The following is a 25,310-nucleotide window of genomic DNA, read 5'->3' as shown; positions in this document are numbered from 1 at the left end:
GTTTTCTATTTAAAAGTACCTACCTTAATTGGACATACTTTCTGTAAAAATGTATATAATGATTTACAAAACAAATAAAAATTTTATATTCGTTGAAGTCCCTAATATAAATTGTGGACAGTGACAAATTTAAACTTCATACGGTAAAATATCGAATTATTGAACCGCGAAGCACTAAACCTGTAGACGTTGTTGTTATTGGTTACTGTAGTTGTTAGTGTTAGGTAAAAGTAATCACTGATTACTTTGCAATTCGTAGCGTTATGGGACTTATTACCTACAAGTGCCCGGTGGTATATTATAATGCAAGAATGTCGTCTTATTGTTGAACACCGTAATAGCCGAGCGGATGATGCATGTTGATGCTTTATCACGAAGTTCTATTTCAGAAGAGAAGTGTAGTTAAATTAGAGATATATTCCTAGCGGACTCGGACGCGGTTTCGCCTGCTTGAACTATACGAATATTTAGTAAATATATTTATGAAATTATTTTCAGTTAACGATAGACATAGTGAGAAAATATAAATAATCGAGAGAATAAATGGAGACATATTTGTATATTATATTATATTATAATATTCTCTTTGTCCTACAAAATAAACACTGTCATAGTAAAAATAGTGACGGGAACGAGAAATAAAGATAAGCTTGTTACGCCAAGTTTTCGCCTCCAAAAAATTAATAAATCTTTTCTGGGTCTGAGTATATGTGTATATAATAAAATTCCTCAGTGTATTCTAAGTTTGCCACTACCCAAATTTTAAGTAATTGTAAAAAAAAAAAGGTCTAATAAGTAAAGCTTATTAAAGCACTGTACAAGAATATTTAGAGGATAAGCGTGTATGGAATTAATGTCTATTAAATGTCAGGCAGGATAGATGTCAGCTAATGTAACAGTAAACTATATCATTGACTTTGAAAAGAGCAACTATTGAGATTCTTGCCGGCTCTGCTTAGCAGAACTGCCTTCCGAACCGGTGGTAGCTTTGTGTCTATATGTTCAGTCGAAGATTCAAAAGTGCTTGTGATAGTAAATTTGAATAAAGAATATTTTGAATTTATTATTAGAATAAAAAATCTTGAAATTATTGGTTAGAAGTAGAAATAACTAAAGGATATTCTTAGTATTGGATAAAGTACCTAAATTCCGTGCGTGCGTACATATATATCGATTCTATGAAATAACTAAACATTTTTCTATATTAAATAGGATAATTTTTGTGAGCAATATCAGATAAAATAAGAGAACCAAAATGTAGATTAGATTAATTATAAACAGCGAATAATTACATACAAGTTAACAATAGTTCGAAAATGTATGAAAATTTATAAAACCGTCAACATCGTCTGCCCGTTTGCGTCGGTCATACCTAATGTGCCGCCAGAAGGTAATTTTTAATCAGTGACATCTCCTTAATTATTTATTAGAATGTTATACAGTAAACTATAATCTCGATTTAGATAAAATGCAAAAAGTGACTATTATATTTATTTTCATAAGGATGAATATCAAAATATAAAAAACTATACATTAACAAAAATCCAATTTTAAAGTAAATTAATCAAAATAGTTATTTTTGTTCAAGCTTCAGAGATAAACATTTAACATCGCGGAGTTTTTTTTTAAAAAAAAAAAAAAAAAACATTATGTAGAACAATATTTTTGTTAAACATTGTTTGTATGCATCTCATAAGGTTGAGTCAGCACTCGCCATATATGAGTTAAGCAAGATCATTTTGGGTGACGTTTCCTTAAAAACAAACAAGCGTTGCAAACCGTTGCTTAGCAAAAGTCGCGTCGCGACGGTTATTAACATGGAGGAATAACTTACATGTCAAATTATAAAATATTTTAATATATTAGTATATATGTGTAATGTAATGTAACCTATAGCACTTTGAAGAATGTTTTCGCAGCTTTCATACAAAAACAAAGTAAATCGGACCAGTAGATCCAGAGATCTTAGCGTTCAAACAAACAAACAAACTCTTCGCTTTATTATATTAGTATAGATTGTTATTAGACGAAAACACGTGGTTAAAGTCGTTACATAGTCAAGATTCTGAAATACAAGGTAAAGATTTAAAAACGAAACATATTACAAAAGGTTATAAAAATGATTTAGAAAAGAATGGTAAATTATATAGAATTATAAACAAAAATGAACCCAGAGATTTAGTTCGTGTGGAAGAAGTTGTTCGATCAGAACCAGGTCAAAGTAGGAAGGTTGTGCCTAAATGTAGTGTAGACCTTTCTTTCGTGCGACTAGGGTACATAGGGTGATCGCCATTAAAAGAAGGGAGTTCTTCTTACAAAGGGATAATATATAAGTGGATAAATTCCACCCTTGGTTAGTTTTTAATAACGATGTAATATTTAGTGATTCGGATAATAATAAAATTCATAGGTGTATAAAATGGTGCTTTTTTCTAATTCATACTTGATATTGTATTTATGATATCGAAATGTTCATCAGATATTTTATTAGCTGTCAAATTTACATATTTTTAATGATTTATTGAAAGTAAATATAATATAATATTACATTAGGTTCTATACAGTGATGTTGAAATGTACTCGTATTAAATATACTTTTAGTGATTTATAAAAATAGAGAAAATAATAATGTTTTTCTAATTCATTTAAAATATTATACTTGATGTTGTACTTATGACATGGAAATGTTCATCAGATATTGTTTTTAGTGATCAAAGTTACATATTTTTAATGATTTATTGAAAGTAAATATAATATAATATTACATTAGGTTCTATACAGTGATGTTGAAATGTATAAACATGCATTTGATTAATTGTACTCGTATTAAATATGCTTTTAGTGATTTATAAAAATAGAGAAAATAATAATGTATTATGGTGTTAATGTTATATTTATGTAGTGTAATATGAATGTAATGTGTCAAGTGAATTTTGTACAGTCAATTGTATTGAATAGTGAGTAAAAAGCGAGTCGTTTGCAGAAGTTGCACTCGATATAAGTGAATAGTGAGTCGTTTGCAGAGTTGCATTCGATATAAGTGAATAAGAGAGTCGTGTGCAGAGTTGCACTCGATATAAGTGAATAGTGAGTCGTTTGCAGAGTTGCATCCGATATAAGTGAATAGTGAGTCGTTTGCAGAGTTGCATTCGATATAAGTGAATAAGAGAGTCGTGTGCAGAGTTGCACTCGATATAAGTGAATAGTGAGTCGTTTGCAGGGTTGCATTCGATAAGTGAGTCGTTTGCAGAGTTGCATTCGATATAAGTGAATAAGAGAGTCGTGTGCAAAGTTGCACTCGATATAAGTGAATAATGAGTTTTTTTCAGGGTTACATTCGATGGTCGGTGCCGGCCGAGTGGGTCGGTTGCAGTGATCTGCAATCGATATTAGTGCGTTGATTGCAAAGCATGCAATCGGCGTACATTCATCAAAACCAGGGAAAAGTGAAAGCCTTGCAGAAGGCTTCAAGTCGGTGAAGAGTCAGTGTTAGTGAAGAGTCAGTGTTAGTAGTCAGTGTTAGTAGAGTCAGTGTTAGTGAAGAGTCAGTGTTAGTGAAGAGTCAGTGTTAGTAAAGAGTCAGTGTTAGTAAAGAGTCAGTTTTAGTAAAGAGTCAGTGTTAGTAAAGAGTCAGTGTTAGTAAAGAGTCAGTGTTAGTAAAGAGTCAGTGTTAGTAAAGAGTCAGTGTTAGTAAAGAGTCAGTGTTAGTAAAGAGTCAGTGTTAGTAAAGAGTCAGTGTTAGTAAAGAGTCAGTGTTAGTAAAGAGTCAGTGTTAGTAAAGAGTCAGTGTTAGTAAAGAGTCAGTGTTAGTAAAGAGTCAGTGTTAGTAAAGAGTCAGTGTTAGTAAAGAGTCAGTGTTAGTAAAGAGTCAGTGTTAGTAAAGAGTCAGTGTTAGTAAAGAGTCAGTGTTAGTAAAGAGTCAGTGTTAGTAGGTACGTATGGCGGTTAAAAATAGTAATAAAAATAGTAAAAGTGATGAAAACTAGTGATTTGACTATAAAACTTAAAAACTCTAGTGTTTATATTATTTTATGTTTAAATTATGTATTATGTATTAATTATTAGTTTTGTTTAATCGCTACTAAACGCGAGGGCGCGTTTACGTCAGGATTGGCCGAATGTTAGCGGTAGTATTCATTATGAGTTTATAGTAAAAATGTGAATATGATTAATTAGAATGAAACGAAATGTGTAAGTTGTGTATTTAAATAAAGAGAAGTAGTTATGATATTATTATGACTGAAGATAAAAATATAAATGAAGTACTTTTATTAATATATAATAATGTTAGCGGTAGAATTCATTATGAGTTTATAGTAAAAATGTGAATATGATTAATTAGAATGAAACAAAATGTGTAAGTTGTGTATTTAAATAAAGAGAAGTTGTTATGATGTTATTATGACTGAAGATAAAAATATAAATTAAGTACTTTTATTAATATATAATAATGTTAGCGGTAGAATTCATTGAGTTTATAGTAAAAATGTGAAAATGATTAATTAGAATGAAACGAAATGTGTAATTTGTGTATTTAAATAAAGAGAAGTTGTTATGATATTATTATGACTGAAGATAAAAATATAAATGAAGTACTTTTATTAATATATAATTTTAAAATAAATATTGTCAAAATGATTTAGTAATTTGACTTCAATTAAATATATTTTGATAGTGATTGTACATTATATTGTTATAACTATAGGAAGTTACTATGTTATGTTATGTTATAAATGATGGCAGCACTGAAACTATCTTTATTGTGAATTATGAATATGAGATACATCCGGTAAGCTTAGTTTTGGAGGGAAATTGTAACCTATAAAAACACCCCAAAAACAGAAATGAGCACAGTCTTCCCGACGTTGTAATACTGCCAGCAAGCTCTAAGCAAACGTTATTAAGTGATAGTTTAAGTGCTGAGTGTTTAAGTGTCAGTCCTAAGTAGAAAGTGTTCATAATAAAGCGATTTAAAAAGTGAAGGTTTATAATTGATCTACCCAGTGAATAGATGTTTCTTTCACATGGGCGAATAAGTTTCTAAAATTGGGCGGTGCGTGGAGTGGTGGTGGACTTGGTTCCCACTGCCTATCCTGCTATACAGAAAAACCTGAAGCCTCTTTTATTGAAACTCCTTCACGAACCCACAGGATTTTTTTTTCGCGAGAAAATATTAAACTACATTTTACTACTAACAAGGCTAATAATTAAAACGTGTAAACGGAAATAACTGGAGTCTTCACCTCGTACACAAATGATTTAGCGGAGCTTGACCTGGATATTCTGTTGAGTTATGAGTTAATTTATATGCGGAAAATATGGTGTGGATATGGACGGGTGGATAGCGTTTGGCAATTTTTCTCTACGGATTATGTTGATTTTGTTGGAGTACCTCTTGAGAGTCAGCCTGCATTAAATCTCTTATACAATTGTGGCTTACTTGTATAACTGAGCTTACGCATACAGCGGAAAAATAAGGTTCTTTCGTTAAAAATAGCCTATTTTTTTGCAGATGGATTTTAGTGACAGATACTAGACACTCTATATATTTTCTCCTCGCTGTGTGTTCTCTACAGCATTTATCATGGGAAGTGTTCTAGAGAACTGTTTGACCTGTTATCTGCCGCCGGATTTTCTAACCGCACAGTCCACACCATCTGGATACGTCGCACTCCACTACTGTGCAGCTTCGAAGGAACTTCCTTACACGCGCCAAGCAACTGCGGAATGGTCTACCTGCGACAGCGTTTTCAGGTTGATACGACCTGGGTACCTCGAATAGCGTGTCTTTCTCCACCTTAAACGCCGGCAACGCACCTGTAGCTCACCTGTAGATCACTTATCATCAGGTGATCAGTACGCTCGTTTTCCTTGTCTTTATCCATAAAAAATAATGAAAAAACACCTTAATTAGATTACAAAACCAATTAAATCAATTTAAAATATAGTCGTTACACAGAAAATTGTACTCTTATAAATATATTTTTGAACCATTTAAAAGAAATACAATACTCGCTAGTCGCTCTAAACATTAAAAGCCTAACCCTAGCTACAATAGTATTATGAGAGATATACGTCCATCGAGCACAATAGAACCGGAAACTGATTTGCATTTTAACGCAGTCTGTTTCTCCCTAAATAGTGTCCTATATAATTGATGCAGTGTTGATTTCTGCGTAATCAGCTATCCCTTTGTTCGGAATACCAGAGTTTAGTGAATGTTGGTGGAAGATAATCATATTAAACGTGATGAGAGTTTACTCCATGCATTCCTATCCTTTTGTAATGCTATTGAATGGAAATTATGTATTTGTATATAGGTTATGTTTAGAAATTATTTATTAGTTTAATTGTGGCTGATTGAAAATTATAGCAATGTCAGTATTTATATTTAGTTTACCTCACTTTTACCTATTTTTTAACTCATTTTTGCAGTAAATTTAATCTTGAACGCAAACCGTTGAACGTAAATTATATCTCTTCAGTTCCGAGTTCCAGTTTGCCTTCAGATTAGATAGATAGTAGATGAATACGGCACAAGCGTGTAATAGTAAACGCGGTGTTTATGAGTTCGATTCCCACTCGAGGGACAGCACAAGACGACGACGTTCCATTCCGCCACTTAACATGCAGTGTTAGAAAAATCGGCGGGAATTTGTAAATGGAATGTCTTAACACTCGGTTCTCTTTACTTCTACTCTGCTATAGCTAGTTAGGCAAGATATAGCGTGAAAACCTTCTACTACTATTGAACCACAATCCACAATTTTTTCTCTATTTTTGTTATTTATGCGAATATTTTCCAATACGTATTTTCCATAGCAAATGCAACGGGCAATCAGCATCAAAGCTAAAATCCAGGCGCATTGTGCTTAGACTGTACGAGTAATTCCATTCACCTTTCACCGATGATGAACTTTTTTGAACCTCGCTAGGAATCCATTACAGTAATATCTTCATTCGAAAAGGCTTCACTCTATTGGTTGCGGAGATATTTCATCTCGTTTTTTAATGCAACGCTAACGGAATGAACGCGTTTGTAGTACTATGCATTTACTTACTGCATTTTTTCATTTTTATTTTTAGTTTTAGATTGGTGCTTTTAATTATTTCATTTTGATTAGTATTTGCTATTAGATAATGAGGGAATCTATCTAATCTATTTAATCTATTTAATCTATTTAATCTATTTAATCTATTTAATCTATGAATAAAGTAGTTTTTATATTTTGTTTATACTTTTTTATGATGACTTTTTTAATGATTACTAGATAAAGGAACTTGAGGACGGGAAGTGAACTTTGGACTTGAGGCAGTGGCGCAGGGGCACAAGGCTGTGACTGTAACGCGACGGTTGTGGGTTCGATCCCCAGTCGAGGGAATGGATTATTATTTATGAATATATACCTCCATTTGACAGAAAGTGGGGAACGGAGTGTCTTAACTCTAGGTTTTCTCTGTATACTGATACAGCGTGAAGCTGATTTAATTTAATTTTATTTTAATTTTACTCTTGTGACGAGACAAAGCGTTTGAGTACCGCTACTCAACACGAAAAATCGGGAACGGAATGTCAACACTAGCTAGCTTCCTATATACGGAATATACAGTGTATATAAAATAAATATTTAAATAAACAATATTATATAAATAACGATGTAAAAAAGATTTAGTCTTTAAAGGAATAAGTACTGAAATGAAATTACTTTCTACTTTGAACAGTTAGGGAAGCTGCATTGATATAACGCCTAATCTTTAACTCGGGCGTCGACGTTGCATACAAATTACACTTAATTGGCTGAATAGAATCAACCGTGTACTAGAATGTACAAGTAACTGAATTCACGACTTAACTTGTTTTATTTTACCAAAGCACTTAATTAATATATATACAGGGTGTCCCAGAAATCAACGATAAGCCGAAAACGGGTGATAGAAGTCGTGACAATAAGAAAAATATGAAAAAAAATCTTTGTCATGTATTTTTCATATTGTATTGATTTAAATAAATATCGGAAAAACTGACTTTCTGTGATGATCTTTCAAGTCCTAAGAACTACAAATATTACTCTTTCCTATTTTTTTTTCTGTAATGTAATCATGAATAACCCTTCTGTAAATTATGGTTTAAGATTGAAACATACCTGCATCAGTTTTCAATAAAATGTTATTTTTGCCAAACATTAAATTCAAAATCATCACTACACCCAATTTTAACCGACTGTTTTACCAAGTAATTTAAAAAAATGCACATTTAATTTTCCGTAATGGTACGATACTTGCAGGATTGCTTCCTTATTGAATGAAAAAAAATCGAATCGATAATCCAGATGACGCGGACGGTCAGCGTTTTGGTATCTCTCCCGATACATTCTAGCTGCTATATATATTCTAAGTCAACGCAATCAAAGATTTATGTACATCGTTTTGCTGCATTTTATATGAAATTCGCCGCGTAATCAAAACCTATTAAGGATACTTCCCCTGTAGACCTATAGCTGAAATTGAAATTTAAGATGAAATTAAACTCTTCTTGTCATAGTAAAAAAACCTTTTAAAATATTCGGATATGCGACGCTTCTGACGTAGGCGAGACTTGTGGAACCACAGCAACCGCACGCGTCGGTATTGGTTAAATTTATACAGAATTTCCTACTATATATATAAAACGTGTTTTAAGTTCGAAATGGTACTACTCGGAGAAATATTATTATATAAAGTATTTTAAAGTCTCTAGTCCAGTGAGACAAGATGTGGCGTTCAGTTCCGCAATTTATCGTGTGAAAACAGGGTCAAATACAAAAAATATATATATTATAATATTATAATATTATTACATATACTTCTTCTTCCTGGCATTAATCCCGGCTATTACCAGGGTCTGCCTTCCTACTTACCCTACTCCACTTTGCACGATCTTTTGCGTCCTCGGTGGTTAGACCATTGGCTCTCATGTCCTGCATCACGGCATCCAACCAGCGCTTCTTTGGGCGTCCGGGAGGTCGCGCCCCAGGAACTAGTATAGCAAGGCACTTGCGTCCGACATAGTTCTTAGGCCGGCGCGTAACGTGGCCAAACCATCTCAAGCGACGCTCTTGGAGCTTATCCGCTACGTCACGGACCCCAAGACTACCTCGAATGAATGTGTTGCGTATGCGGTCAGACCGCGTTACGCCGCACATCCACCTCAGCATCTTCATTTCCGTGACGTGAAGCTCCAGAGTGTGCCGAGATAGTGCTGGCCAACATTCGCTGCCGTATAAAAGAACCGGTCGGACGATCCTCTTGTATATCAGCCCCTTGAGCTTGGGCGGTATTCTGCGGTCGCAGACCACACCAGTGACCTCCCGCCATTTGGCCCAGGCAGCGCTTATCCGGCCATGGACATCGTGGTCGATGCCTCCAGACTCGTGCATAACGGATCCAAGGTACCTGAACTTCTCCGACTTAACGGCTGGCTCAGGACCTATAAGGATGGTGCTCGAGTCCCGGCTCCCGCAGGCCATGTACTCTGTCTTCGACACATTTAGTTTAAGACCGCCGTTCTCAAGCGTACCCTTCCAGAGGTTCACTTTACGCTCCAGCGTCAGTCGGTTCTCGGCAATGAGTGCTATGTCGTCGGCATACATCATCAGCCATGGAGGCTGGTCCTGGATGTGAGCCGAGACAGTATCAAGCACTACATTGAACAAGAACGGACTAAGAGCCGAGCCCTGGTGAACCCCCACTGTAATCGGGAAGGGTCTAGTGTCGCCAACAGCAGTCCTAACCATAGAAGCGGAATCGTGGTACATGCCTCTGATAATCTCAATATAGGCCTCAGGGATCCCTTTGGATCGCAATGCCCACCAGATACACTGACGAGGCACACAGTCAAAGGCCTTCTGCAGATCTAAAAAGGCCACGTGCAGAGCTCTCCTTTTTTCCCTGTATGCCTCCATCAACGTTCTGAGGGCAAAAATGGCGTCCATGGTGCCCGATCCTGGCTGAAATCCATATTGAGACTCAGAGACAGTACACTCTCGGCGGAGCCTGAGGTCGATCATGCGCTCGAAGAGCTTCATGGTATGACTCATAAGCTTAATGCCCCTATAACTACCACAATCTTGAACACTGCCCCTTCCCTTGTAAATAGGGGTAATAAAGCTAAGCCGCCACTGATGCGGCATCTTACCAGTGTTCAAGATATGGTTAAAAAGGTCAGTAAGCATGAGCACACCAAGAGAGCCCAACGATTTCCACGCTTCGATCGGGATATCGTCAGGTCCCACCGCTTTTCCGTTCTTCATGCGTCGAAGGCAATTACGTGTTTCGTCAAGGGTTATTGGGGCAATAAGTCCGAGGTTAGGCGGTGGGTCGTGATGAAGACTGCATGGGTGCTGAGTATTCAGCAACTCCTGGAAGTAGCTTCTCCACCTCTCCTTCACAGAGTCATGATTACAGAGCAGCGTGCCCTGGGAATCTTTGACGCAAAGACATTTTGCGATATCTTGCGTCACTTTATCCCGGGAACGTGCCAGTTTGTAAATGAGCTTCTGCCCCTCCACAGTTTCAAGTTTATCATACAATGGTGACAAACTCTCACTGCGGGCTCTGGCTACAGCTCTTTTACTGGCACGTTTAGCTACTGTGTACTCCAGTCTGTCTCCAGGAGAGTTGGATTCCTGCCACTTCTTAAAGGCAGCCTTCTTTTCACGAGTAACCTCCTGCACCTCGTCATTCCACCACCATGTCTCCCTGTCGATGACACGTCCTCCCCTAGAAAGGCCAAGAACTCGCCTGCCCGCCGCAATGATTGCCGACTGAGCCCGATCCCAAGCATCCTGAGCAGTCTCGGTGTTAGTCGAAAATATTATTACATATACATTACATAATAATTAACTAATTTAATTAAAAATATTATAAATTGTAAAATAAATATAGTCTTTAAATAAATCCACTTCCTTTCATTATCAGGTTTCAACGTCAATTCGAGTATACTCGTGTAAAGTGTCGATTAACGCGATATCATGAATTTATTTGCTGAATCAGATTCTTTATATTAAATCTCGATGAGGATATTTTTTCAGCTTCACGCTGTATCCTGCATGTAAGTAGAGGGAGCCCAGTGTTCAGGCACTCCGCTCCCCACTTTTCGTTTTCCAAATCCGTTGCGTAATTTGGTTACGTTTAATTAATATTTAGTAAAAATGATACAAAGTTAATAAATATTTATTTTCCGATTTAATAATCTACTAAAAGATTTATTATAGTCAACGCATCTAAATTAGTTTAATCTTAATTGAATATTATCCACAGAGGAATTCCTGAATGTGCTCTTCCACCCCACTTCATGATTAGGTCAGTTCGATTGCACTTTAGATGCTATCGCCGTCGAAACCATATACCCACCTTTGAAATTATAGCTTCGTTAAATTATTATGTTACAAGGCCACTCATTAACTTAGCTTCACGCAAATGTAATATATTGGTAAAAACCTTTCTTAATTAAACATTCTCCTATAAATAAGAAATTATCCAAACTCATCCAAATATGAACGATTTCCTTTAACTTATATCTAGAAAATTCAATACACGGACTTAATTCGTTAAAATATCTCAAATAACTGAACGGTATTTACGTAAAAATATCCATTTACCAACTAACTAACATTGTTTCAACAATTCCCGATAAGCCAAAGCCTTTCGAACTCACCTAACTTCGCCTATTAGTCCAGATTGTTAGGAAGATACCACTGGGATTAAATTCATGACTGGTACTATATAAATGAACCAAAAAAAACTTTAAACTACCCACTTGAATCCCGTCCAAATATTTTTCTTGTAACATTTGCTTGTAACAAAAAAAAGGCAGATTTAGTATTCCAATTTACACTCTCAAATGTAGTCTGGGTGTTAATGTTCATTTAGAATTATTACAGCACTTTCAAATTCTAATGGTTTTGTTAAAATACTCGGGTTTATTTCGTTTTATTTTATTTTTTTCTTATAAAATGTAATGAATATTTTTTTTGTAACTTCTACTAATAAGATATATAGTGAAATATAAAAATTATTTCCCTATTTTTTTAAGTAGTTGCCCAGAAATAAAGAAAAAAATATCTATGTGAACCTTGGTCTGCCATTTCTGCCTAATTTCGAGAGTTTCTGTGTATTAGTGGTGGAATTTAAGCACGCATTGTACTCATTAAATTGAGGAAAGCAAAAGCAAAAGCGCGTAACTGTAATGTGATGATGGGGAAATGAATTATTATTTATTATTATTTTAATTTTTTCACTCTGGCACCAAGAAAATAGCGCAGCGCTGAGTTTCACCATTCAATACACAATGCCTCGAAAATCCGGTGGAAGGTGGGGAACGGAGTGTATTGACACTACGTTCCCTCTGTCTGCCTATACAGCGTGAAGCTGAAAAAATACCACGAAATGAGCAGGGATTGGTAATACAGAAAAACATATAGTAACAGTAATCCCAACGGCCCAGCTCTCTGCCAAATTAAATATGAGGAAACTTCCTACACTTGCGGTCATGAATTGGCACACTTTAGCAACTTTGGCAATTTACTAAAGCATACTTAGTCATAGCGGAATGTGTTTGGGGAATTCTACGGTTTTTTTGTTTGACTTTTATTTTTTTTGGTATTACTTTAAAACTGATGATTAACTACTGACTTTTTTATATTATAAAGAAATTACAATGATAATAATAAAAAAGTTTAAATATTTTTTTACATTTTGTAGCGTTTATGTGAAAATTTGACGGAAAATCTATATATTGTTAGAAATCGGAAGTGATTAACGTTGGTAATAATTGCAATAAGTGATAAGTGCCCAATAACAATATTTCACACCAGTTTCCTTCCAATAAAGGCCGTTGCCTACAAGCAACTGCCTACGATTGTCACAATTCCATTGCTATTATAATCTTTTTCACCTTAACCACCTTTGTTTACACGAGTTTGCTAACAATATTAATATTAGTTCAATGATTTTTCTTGTATTATAAAAATACTATAAATTTTTCTTACTTCTCTGTTATAAAAAAATAGATTTCTAAATACACCACATAAATTACTAAAAACATTTTTTAATTGACTTAAAGATACATACTAGTCGATCGTTTCTCTGTTCATTCAATCTATAGCAGTAATACGTTAACTATACACGTATTAAACTTTGCAATCAGTCTGTCCACACATCGGTTCCTTTCCTTTGACAATCTATTGTGCCCGGATTATCCCGTGCAGTAAACACTGTTGAGCGAGCAAGCACATCTTCAAACTTCTAACAAAGTGTCTATGGCTATTGTCGTAGTTTCTATACGGTATTGTTAATTTAAATTAGTTTTTAATGTATTAGTAGGAGATTTCGTCATTTTTATGGTTCCGTACATCATATGAAAAAAAAAAAACAGTTAAGTGAGAGTTGTCGCCCACTGAGGCATCCTCCTCCGTAATCAAAACCTCGGTAACCTATGGGTTTTAATTAACCGCCCAACGTCATACAAAATAAAGCAAATCGATGCATAAATGCTCGTATCATATGATTGCGTTGATTTTTCTGTACTCCAAGGGACTGTAAACCTGAATATATATATTTCAGCCTGATTGATACGAATCTTGTGGTAAATAGTCTTGACAGATGGACTTCTTTAGCGGGGCGTTGAATTCTGCCACTGCCACTGCCAACACACAATGCCATCAGAATTCAGTGCAAAATGGGAAACGGAGTGTCTTAACACTAAGTTAGCTTTGCCTACCTTACTGTGTGAAGCTAGAAAAACACATATTATGTTCTTACACGTGTATAAATAATACAAGTATCGCATGTTTATGACGAAATCGTAAAAAACAATGTTGAATTTTATCTAAATTATACAAATTCTGATAATACGCGGGAATGGCGGTTGTTTATGGAGTCTTGACAGAGGCTTAGCGTGTTTTATGGGTGCCTGTAATCCGGGATAAGGAGTAACGCAATACTCGTTTGCACTTAGTTCTTGTTCAAAAAAATTTCAATAAGGAATATGGGTCTTGAGTAGGTATTTTATTTTAATTTGGTTTTTTATGGGGTGTTTAGCTTCGGTTTTTTATTTTGTGCTTATCTTGCAATCTTATATATAATCTACATAATATAAACCTAAAATTTTATTCTCCTAGAGAAAATAAATACGATCTCTCGAGTCGTATGTCTATGAATTCTCAGTGAAATTGTATAAAGGTTTTACTGAGTCTCTCGAGCATAATACTTACATATTTGCTTTTTACCTTTGACTCTACGTTCTATTAACCTTCAACAACTGAAGGGTAAGTCAACTAAATAGTATGGAAAAGAAATCTCTTGATTTCTTCGTTCGTTCTTACGACTTTGACTTCCGATGACAAATAGTTTTTTTAAAATAAAAAAAATATTTTTAACAAGTATAAGTAATATAAGTGAACGTGCAAAGTTCAATTACATACAAAAAGCCCCAGCATAATCTTTACCTTTAAATTACGGATAATTTTCCACGCTGCCAACGATACCTTTTGAAACTTTCAATTAATGATAAAAAATGACCGCAATATCACGAAACCCGCGTAATTGCGTGTTAATAAATTAATTATCGAATAACGTCCATAATTTTAAAATACTCGATTTCGTGAATAAAATGGTTGTATTTGTATTTCATTTAGAATATCGTAGAAAGAGAGAAAAAAAGAGAGAAAAAAAATATCACACTTTATCCCACACACAGCAGAGTAGGCAGAGGGAACCTAAGTGTTAAGATACTCCGTTCCCCATTTTCCACCGAATTCTGGAGGCATTGCGTGTTGATTGGTAAATTAGTAAATTTTGAAATATACACATAGATTATAAACGCTTGTTTTACTTCCGTCCCACTGAAGAACTCTCGCCATCCACCTTCGTCACAGTATCGACGAACACAAAAAAAAGGTTGTCAAAAAAATACAGAACCATTTTTTAGTAAAAAATAACTCAATAAAAAACACCATTACTATCAATAACATAATAATATAAAAATAATATTCAGTAAGATTTATCTTCTACGTACCCAGAGTATATAATAAGGTAGGATTTGAGAGTATTATGTATGTAGCAAGTCACTTTTATGCGCCAGCTTTTAACCTACTTCGATGAAAGCGCATACGCTAACTCTGTGTATTATTTACGAGCTGGGATAGCTCTTACAAAAGCTTAAGGAGATGTCTCTTACAAAAGCTAAAAAATGTGTGTCATTCCGTCTGTTCATCCATATTGGTTTCGTATTTATGAAAAGGTGAAAAGTTTTGTTGAGAAATATAAACTTAAGTAATCTTTTATATATGAATTTTTAATTAAGAGATTTTATATTATTATTATTATACTTTATATTTTTTTATTATATAGCACATTTTTTAAATGTGAAGTAAGGCCAAGGTACACTAGTAAGTATAGTATGATAATTATGATACTAAACCTATTTGTAGAAATCGACCAACCAAAATACTTGTGGACGAAAACTAGTAAGATACAAATTTATATCTTACTAGTTGTCTCGCTTAATTTTTGAGGACTTTAAGGCATAAAATAGTAAATCCTTCTTTTTCTATTTTTCTTTTCAGAAAATTTGATAATTCCTTTATTAATTAATGGCAAGTTTTAGCTTTCTAAGTCCAGTAGTTTTGCCTGTACGTTTTCGGTCACTCAGTAACAGAAGACAATTATATTACTAAAATTTGATAATTAAAACTTAATTTTTTCATCATTAATTGATATCTATAGAGAAACAATAAACATTTGCACAATGAAACTACCTGAAGTACAGATACATACATTCGAAATATTGCTATTTGTAAGAAGAAAACAGTAAAAAAAATAACTAGGTTATATTTTTCATGAAAACTAGGTCAGCCAATACGGTCTCGGAATATTACGAATCAATTAGCTTATGACGTACTTCGTTATGACGTAGGTACATATGAAATGAAGAATTTATTTCGGGGAATATTCATGTAAGTTTATTTTACCTAATCGAATATTTCAACTATGATGATATTTAAGGGTTGGAGGTACGAGAGTCGAGGCACATAATATGTTTGTCTTTTTTTAGCTTCAATAGTTGGCTGTGTGCAGTGAGGCAGACAAAGCCAAATGCTACAAAGTTATTTTAAATTCCTATAAAATTCCAAATACAATTTGAACTTAACTTTACGCTTTGTCCCTAGCTCTTATCAGAGAGAACGGAGCACCAAACGCTACGGTCTCTACATACCTCTTTCGCCTCGTCCACTGTCATCAACCTCTTCATACATGCTCTCAGGGGGGTCCTCATGCTTTTCGGGACCTTCCTCCAGTATCTTCGACAGTACAGTACACACACAGTATCTTCGATACTGTGTATCTTCGATACTGTGTATCTTCGACACAGTATCGTAGATACTGTGTTTTCGAAGGTCAACCAAGGTTTCTTCCACCTCTTTTACCACACACTTTTCCATCATAAATCTTTTTTACCAATCTTTCATCATTCATTCGTTCGACGTGCCCAAACCAGCTGAGCACATGAAAATTAAAAAAAAAAGAAACAATTATAACTATCGTGTCATTTTTTTTATTTCCTTTTCATTACGATTATTTTACTGACTGCTATTCAGCCAAATTAATTTTTAATGCACTCGTAATGAAAGAAATAATAAGAGTTAAAAAAACATTTATATTTATTTCTATTCCCTGATTAGCAATTTCTTATACACAACGTTAGGCTTACGAAATATGAAAAACTGTAAAAGCGGGACTGTATTTAGCTATTGCTGTTAAACAAATATAAATATTGTTAGCAAAATCTTGTAAATGAGGGTAAATTGGTGAAGAAGACTACAAAAGCAGCAGAATTGTGTCAACCGGCAGTTCCTTATATTATAAGAGTAGGTGTATATACATATTTATATACCTACTTCTATAAGGTTACAGAACGGGTCAGTAATATATAACAATGTCAGAAAATGCTATCAAAATACCCGTCCAATATTACCGTTTGTGCCATGTAAATTAAGCGTCGCACGTTCGTATGTCACTTTGCATATTCATCACCGCTTAAACGTAGCCTGAAGGCTAAATTCACTTTTGTGGACGACTGTACCCTGGCTCTCGTTGGTCGATTTGAATTGATTATTTCGGTATGTTTAATTGTTTTTTTTTTGTTTTGACAAACATGTTAATTTTGCCACAAAAACATTATTATTTTTATATCTTCGTACAATTTGGTATGGAAGCTTAATTTATTTAATTTTCCTCTTTTCCATTTCCTCAGTAGCGCTGCAAAATAAGTGTATTCTACTGCAAAACTTAACGTCACACTTTGTCTAAGTAGACTGGAGAAACGATGGGTTTTTCAAATATTGTTTACAAATAATGAAATAATAATATTATAAAAACTATCGCTGCCTATGTGTTTCCATTTAATTATCTTCAATTAAATTTTTCATCCCCATAGGCCTTACAACGCACATTGCTAAACGTAGGTTCTCCCAAGGCAGTCGTCAACGATAGATTCCGGTGCAGCTTGGTTCTATTCATAGATTGATTAAAAATACCATATCAAGAATAACATAACGGTAGTGGTGGTGGTGGTAATATATATTTAAATAATATATTTGTTTATTACCACGAAAACCTTCATGAGCGAGTCCGACTCGCTCTTAGCCAGTTTTTTGTATACCTAACAAAAAGAAAAGATTCCACATTATAAATACAAAATATATGAATCTTCATTAAATTTCAAACTTAGCTAACCCACATAATATGAAAAAAAAAAGCTGTAAAGTAATTGAAATTAAAAATAGCTTTGAAAGTAACATAGTAACATAGGAGTGACTTCTATAATACTTGTATGGTGTCAGTGTCTATACGCTAACCGGGTCGCCTCTCACGCTCCATTTATTTGCATTATGCTTAATGAATGCGTTAATATTTTAACATATGATTAATATGAAACACCTAGATATAGTGTTTTTATATATGTATATATTTTTCATATAATCGTCCCTCGCTCGTCTATGGCCGTCTCATGAAATCTAATAATAATATGGGTTTGATTCCCGCTCGATAGAATTATTGTTTTTTAATTATTTTCTTAATATTATAAAACCTAGGGGCTTAGTGTTAAAACACTTCCGTTCTCAACTTTCCGCTGAATTCTGGAGGCTTTGCGTATTGTGGTGGGTGTAGTGGTGAAACTTAACGCCGCGCTTTACCTTGCTACTAGAGCAAGGAAACGAAAATATTAAATATTTTATTTCATCGAGAAGGAATCGAACCCAGAACCTGTCGCGATTACAGGCACGTTCATGTCCCAGCGACATTACTGGCCTTAAAAACATTTACTTCAAACGAGAATCAAATTGAATATCACCGAAACATCGAGCGCAACCCCAAAGTCCGATAACGACGAGTATTATGCAAATAACTGTCAAAAAGAAAGGATTAACTGTTATACACAAACTCATAGCACTTATCTTGATTTCAAATTGCTCTCGTACTAAATTTATGTGACACTTTTGGCTCTTGACTTTTCCTCCAACCCTCAGATGAAACAAATTATTCTTGAGATATATTTAACTAAATTATGGGCCTATTAACGTCTCATTAGTGTAAAAAGGTTTAGATTATTTCATTTTATGAAATGATAAAATTGGGGTTGCTGCGTTTTGTCTGTAATTGGCGTATTTGTATTATTAAACCGACTGAATACTCTTGTAATAATATTTGTATTAATTTGTAAAGAGCGGAGTGTTTTTACACAAAGTTTTGACGCTAACTCTCTCTTGCTATGTGAAGCTAAAAGAAAAATATATAACATTTTAATACAAATATTTTTATGACATCAAAGATCTACTCAAGTAGTCTCAGAATCAATTCAAAGCCATATTCATTCCTTGGAAGTAAGTCTTGAAGTACAATAGGCTTATCTATTGATAATGATGACAATATGATTTAGTAATTTGGAATTTTAGATATAAAAAGAATGAAGTTGTATTTTCAATTTAATTTTAATACATATAACCAAAATAAATAAATAGACCCTTGTGGTGTAGTGTAATGGTGTCTGACTGTAAATGCGATGGTTATAGATTCGATTTCCACTAGGCGAAAATAACCACTTATATTTATTTCCTCGCCCTGAAAGAAAAACGCGCGGCGTTGAATTCCGCCACTCTTTCCCTCTGCTACAAAAGTGCTGTAGAAAATTAAATAAAAGATAAAAAAAAGCAGATAATGATATTAAAGTTATTTCTTATCTAAATTTTATGCTAGTATTATCATTACTCAAGCCTCATAAAAATGTGAATAAATATTAACATTTTTATAGACCATATTATATATTTAAAACTAAAAATCAAATAATTGCTTATGTATAGAAGATAACAAATCGACAGGAGAGAAGTGTTAACAAACAAGTAGGAGTAACTGGCGAACTTCGTATATACTCTTAGAAGGACGCTATAAATTCCGTAGAATGGCAAGCTTTAGTCGAATACATTCAAAGAGTTACTAAAGTATTGTCAATTGAGTACAAAGTGATACAAAATTTATTGAAATTTGCTGGATTGAGAATGGTATTATATTTGTTGTTTGCTATATAAGATTTCTGTGGTGGGTTTGGTAGATTATAGTAATCTGGTGGTAATGGGTTCATATTAGTTGACTTTTTTAAAGTTTCTAGGTAAATTATCTAATTCGTTTGCTTTGTATATAATTGTTTAATTTTTAAATATTCTCCATATTCTTCTTTTCTATATTTGTTTAATAAATATTTAAACATGAAATGAACAAAGCTTTGAGTAATTAAAAAGAAAATAAAAATTTAACTCGCTGATAACGAGTTTCTGGAGTACATTTTTCAAAGTTTCTTCTTAAAGTATGGTTGATGTAGATTGTTTCTTTATTTTACTCTATAGTTATTTTACATCTTTAAATAAATTATTAATACTTACCTTACCTACTATTCCCTATTTAAAATCTACTATTTTTGGCGTTACCTTATCTAGTGAAAAAATATCCAATTAAACTTAAAACATTCATTTTCTTGAAATCGGTTAAAAATATTTTTAGTGTCATGTTGTATCCCGCACACAGCAGGTTAGGTAGAGGAAACTTAGTGTTAAGACACTCTGTTGTGCATATCCGCCCAATTTTGAGTTTTGGAACCTGGCAACTACCATACCAACACCGCGGTTTACCTCGACACAATGACTCTAGCGGGAATCGAACCTGTTGCCTCTACAGCGCCACGACTGGCGGCAATAAAAATAAAATCAAATAATCAATCAAAAAAATCAACTAAATAAGATAAAAATAAAGGATTTTTATCAGTTTAAATTTTAAACACAAAAGTAGCAGTTAAAATTTACACTTGAAATATAGATAGATTCACGTGAATCGTAATAATTTATTATTGTATCGGAACCAATTTATCCATTTCGAAATACTGCAGAGGAAGTTCGTTATAAAACTGGAATATTGAATTACTTATATATACTGTGTAATATGAACAAAATATTTGCTGATGTTTAACCGACTTTAACGCAAAATATTAATTTTGTAATAACGGAAGTGTCTTAATCGGAACAGAGTGTCTTAACACTAGGTTCCCAGGTCCTCTTTGCCTACCCAGCTATATGCAATATACATCATAAATTTAACTATAACAAAACCATTTATATAATCGAATGAACGTTTTTTGTTACGATGAATGTTTTAAAAATAGAAAATATTTTTTCAAATGTGTCGAATAACTCTCCAGAAAGGTAAAACACAAATAAAGTATTTAAAGATAGCTTTTGCACCCAACCGAAGCCGAAGCAGGTCGCTTAAATAATGAATTATGAAATAAGGTTTTTTTTAACTTTACTTATTTTGTGTAATTTACGGAGACAGACAAATTAGTAAAAAGTTACTCTGTTGTTATCTTTGTTTATTAAGAGTCGTTGGTGAAATTTCGCCTATCGATTTTTATTAAGATTTCAAATTTTTACTCATTCACCACGATAATTCGATAATTCAGAGAAAAGTGGAAACCGGAAGCGTTTTAATGAGAACGGAATCTCTTGACATTCGGTCAGTATCCGTTGTGAGGTCGACCTCAACTTGAAAAAATACCCATTCTGACAATAAATGCTACTATAAATATTATGAATAGAATTCATATTGAAAATGAAAAACGAGGTGTCTTGGCAAGAATATTTTTCTCCCTTCCCTAATATATGCAGGACTAGCGGCCCGCTCGCGGTTACACCCGCGTGAACTATGTTATTATTAATTTCTGTCTCCATGACTACGTCCTAGTGACGTCTATGCAAAATTTGAGACTCGTAACATTTGTAGTAATGAAGTTTCATACAAACTTTCGACCCCAAAAACTACCCCTTAGAAGTCGAATATTGCGAATTCCCGTCTTAGCGAGCACCTACGTCCTATAAGTAACTCCTATGCAAAATTTGAGATTCCTAACACTCGTAGTTTCTGAGATTTCGTGATGAGTGAGTGACCTTTCGATTTTATATATATAGATAAGGCACAGAACATGAAAAAACATTGACAGAGACTTATTACTCAATAAATTGCATGTAAATTGCATGTTATGCAACTGCACTAAAACAGTGACGTGTTGGTATGACGTAAATTACTCTTACAGTACAGCAATTAAGGGTACAAAAGGCTAAAAACCTCTAATGTGCAGGAATAATTTATATAACCTATAAATTAATAATATTGCTTATAGTATTTATTATATTAATTACATTTATTCTGAAATATACACTTATCAATATTTTCTGGAGAAATAAAGGATTTATTAGGCAAAGTGCAGCGTTTAGTTCCGCACCTAAAAATCCCTTAAATAACGGAATAATATGTCACATCTGTGTAACCAACTACTATATAAGTAGATATGCATTAATATAAAAAATAGGTAAAAATAAAAGTTATTTATAACAATTAAATATCCGTATTCGTATTTTTATTCGTATTTCGTATTTAGCTTCTCGCCCTATCCCCTATATAGTAAAATAGATAGAGCAAACATAAGAAATTAATATTAAGACACTCTGTTCCCTATTAAGATACTCGGTTTATCGCCGAGTTATCGAGGCATTGGATATTGAATGACGAAACTAAACGCCGTTATCAAAGCAACATATTCGACACACTAAATAAATAATTACTTCCATATAAGCACATACTTGTAACAATATTAATTAACATATATCAGCCTAAATTTCTCATAAATCTAGTCTATGTATAGAAAATTATAAGGCAAGAGCACATTGAAATGAAGTTTGACGTAAATGAGGTCTTTAACAGGAGTGATTAAGGAAACAAAGACGTCGCGGTAAATTTCTAATGTTGGTTAACTACGCTTATTCAGCTAAATATTCCCATCGGTCCTCAAATAAGTTCTTGGATACCTAATTATGATACAAATTGTTTTTACAAGTATAAAATACCGCTATACAATGTAGAATATCCATGTGAAACTAAAAATTGTAGGTGTATAATTATTTAATTCGAATTTGAATCGAAAAAATAAGAATATGTACTAATTTTAGTTAGTAAATAGGTTTTGTTTTTTGTAAATATTGAATATAACATATTTTATTTTTAGCTCAATTGTCCTCATAAATTTAACGTTCATTTTTGTTTCTGCTTATTATAAAATCATAATATATTTTAAGCCAAAGGTAAATATAATATTATTAAAACTAATTGTAGGCGTGCGTACTTTAAATATTAAACATCCTAGTTTCGTAACGGATTTACGAAGAACTCTTATCTATTATAATAAACATTCACGTCAACATTATAATTCTCTGACATAAATAATAAACGAAATACTATCCCATGATTTCGTGGAAAATATTTTAATAAACTTACTAGGTACAACACAAGAAAAAAAAATATACGTCGCTTCAATAAAAAAATGCTTTTTTTACATATACCACAAATTGCAGGCGGAAGTTCCAAATAAAAATGAGCATGAGAAATTAAACAAGTGACATTATATGAAAAAAATGCTCCACAAAAGGAAACAACAAACTGGATTACGTAATCTACGGTTGAATCGTAAATTTTATAACTTCCATTCGTTTTGGCGAATAAAATTTTGAACTTCTTTACAACATCCATCAAAATGTCAAGTGCAAAGATTTTGAATAATAAAAAGCCGGGCCTGGGGCGTGCGCGACTCGCGACGTGTACCTTTGTTACTCACTTACGGTTTATTACTAAGAAAATTTAATTTATAACAATTATCAAAATGTTTCAAGTTGTTACGAATTTTGCCTTTCTAGAATTTCTTTTTGTTAAGCAACGGCTTCCTTGCTAGGTACTTGTTTCTCACTGTGTTTTTGTGTATAATTTAATATAATATGTCGAAAATTTGCGTACCTATTCAAATTGAAGTAATTTTATTCAAAATAAGAAGTTACATGCTGAAGCATTTCTTAAACGTCAAATAATTTACCACCAGTTCACTAAAGTATTGTAAAAATAACTTCTAAGATACATGCAATATATAAATATAAATTAAATCCCCGTTTTTGTTCATTCGCGCAGTATTCTGAAGGCATTGCGTATTGAACGGTGGAACTCAACGCCGCGCTTTGCCTTCTTACCAGAGCAAAAAAACAAAAATATATTTAATTTTTAATATCCTCGAGTGGGCAGCAAACCCACAACCATTTTACACTCGCACGCTTGTCACGGCCGCACAGAACATGTATATAACTAAAACATATTTGTCGATAACAAGAAACTTATAAAGTTCTCAAATTGTTCGTACAAATTGGATCACATAAGCCATATATAATTTTATAGAGAAAGTAAATTTAAAGTTCCGTAGGTAAGACTATATCGGAAACTTAAGTGATTAACTATTGTTTCTAGTTACGGAACGGAATGGGGCAGAAGTTTGTAGATTCACATATTTTGGGACGCTAATGTGGTTTCACTTAAGGAATTTTAGTTTAAAATACCGTTCACGAGGCTTAAGCTGAGCTTTGAATTTGTATCACTCATCACTCCAAGTAGAGTCAGGAAAAAAATGAAAATATGATATTTATTATTAATCTTGAATATTAAAAATGTTTTGTTTTCACATATAACTTGCATCCTCATAATTTTCACCGTTGTGAACAACGTGTTCACAACGGTTTTTCTTCTCTTACTTTATTAGCCTACAAGGCGAAATGAGTGTCTTAAGGTTAGTAAATTCTCTCTCCTTAAAAACAGATATAAAGAAAAGTTGCCATCATGGCCATATAGCGTTTAAGTGTAAGGCAGTTATAGGTTCGGTTTCCACTCGGGGAAAACTTATTTTCAACTACGCCACTCAATGCGTAATGTCTAAAAACTTGATTCGGTCTACCCTGCAAAAACAGCGTGAGACTAGAAAAAGAAATAATGCATATTAAATTGTTTAAAAAAATATGTTTCCTATGTATATAATATGAAATACGAAGCATCTCTGAATGAAATAAAAATCCACATATAAACTTTAAACCGAACTAATTTTCGATGGTACACTCAATTCTTTTTAACAAAATTTCCCGTCGTTTAAACGTTCGAGGTTAATGGTGCGGATCATTTTTGGTGAATTTCAGCAACCGAAGTGGAAGATAGATAAATTATATTTCGATGAGGTAATTTTTATATGTTATATAGTATAAGCCTTAAATCGTGTTAGTTAGGGAACCTTGAATCTGACTTTTTGAAAAGTAGCAAAGGTTCTGAATTCAAATACTTCTCAAATAAATAAGTAGTTTTTTGTAATAATATGTTTTATGGAAATATTGTTGTAACTGTTTTTCTTTAATTTGTAGTTATTTTAATAAATTAAAATAAAAATATAAATTAGATGAAGAATATAACAACGTTAATAACCCGTATTATTCTGTAGAATTCGACGTCAACTCTACTTATTGTACCAAAAATACGTAAATCTTCTTACACAAGAAAAGAAATAATCCATGTTTTTTACAGCTTCAAGTTTTTCCCGCATAGGCAAAAGAAACCTAGTGTTAAGATAGACAGCACCGTCCATCCAGAAAAAAACGGGATCTCGAAATAAATGGTCTTGAGTGAAGGAGAAATGGAGAAAAAAGTGATCTTATAAACGATCCGTTTTTACCTTTTGATGTACGGAACCCTAAAAATGGAGAAGCTAATATAAATAAGTCTCAGTAATTTATGTTAACTTTGAATAACACAAAAAGTTTCACTAACAACAACCAACAGACAATGTACGCGAATTACTTTCAGTACTAATCAGG

At 33.3% G+C, this 25,310-nt stretch overlaps 1 protein-coding gene across 1 annotated transcript in view; it reads left to right on the top strand.

Annotated features, from left to right (window-relative positions):
* The window catches only part of LOC146535173 (uncharacterized), a 103,741-nt gene that overhangs the window by 60,892 nt on the left and 17,539 nt on the right, over nucleotides 1–25,310 (top strand). The window lies entirely within an intron of this gene.

This window comes from Heliconius melpomene, chromosome 10, assembly GCF_056956725.1.
Source record: "Heliconius melpomene rosina isolate 202511_hmr_F chromosome 10, ASM5695672v1, whole genome shotgun sequence".
NCBI classification, from domain to species: Eukaryota; Metazoa; Arthropoda; class Insecta; order Lepidoptera; family Nymphalidae; genus Heliconius; species Heliconius melpomene.
This window is presented reverse-complemented; position numbering and strand designations above follow the sequence as displayed.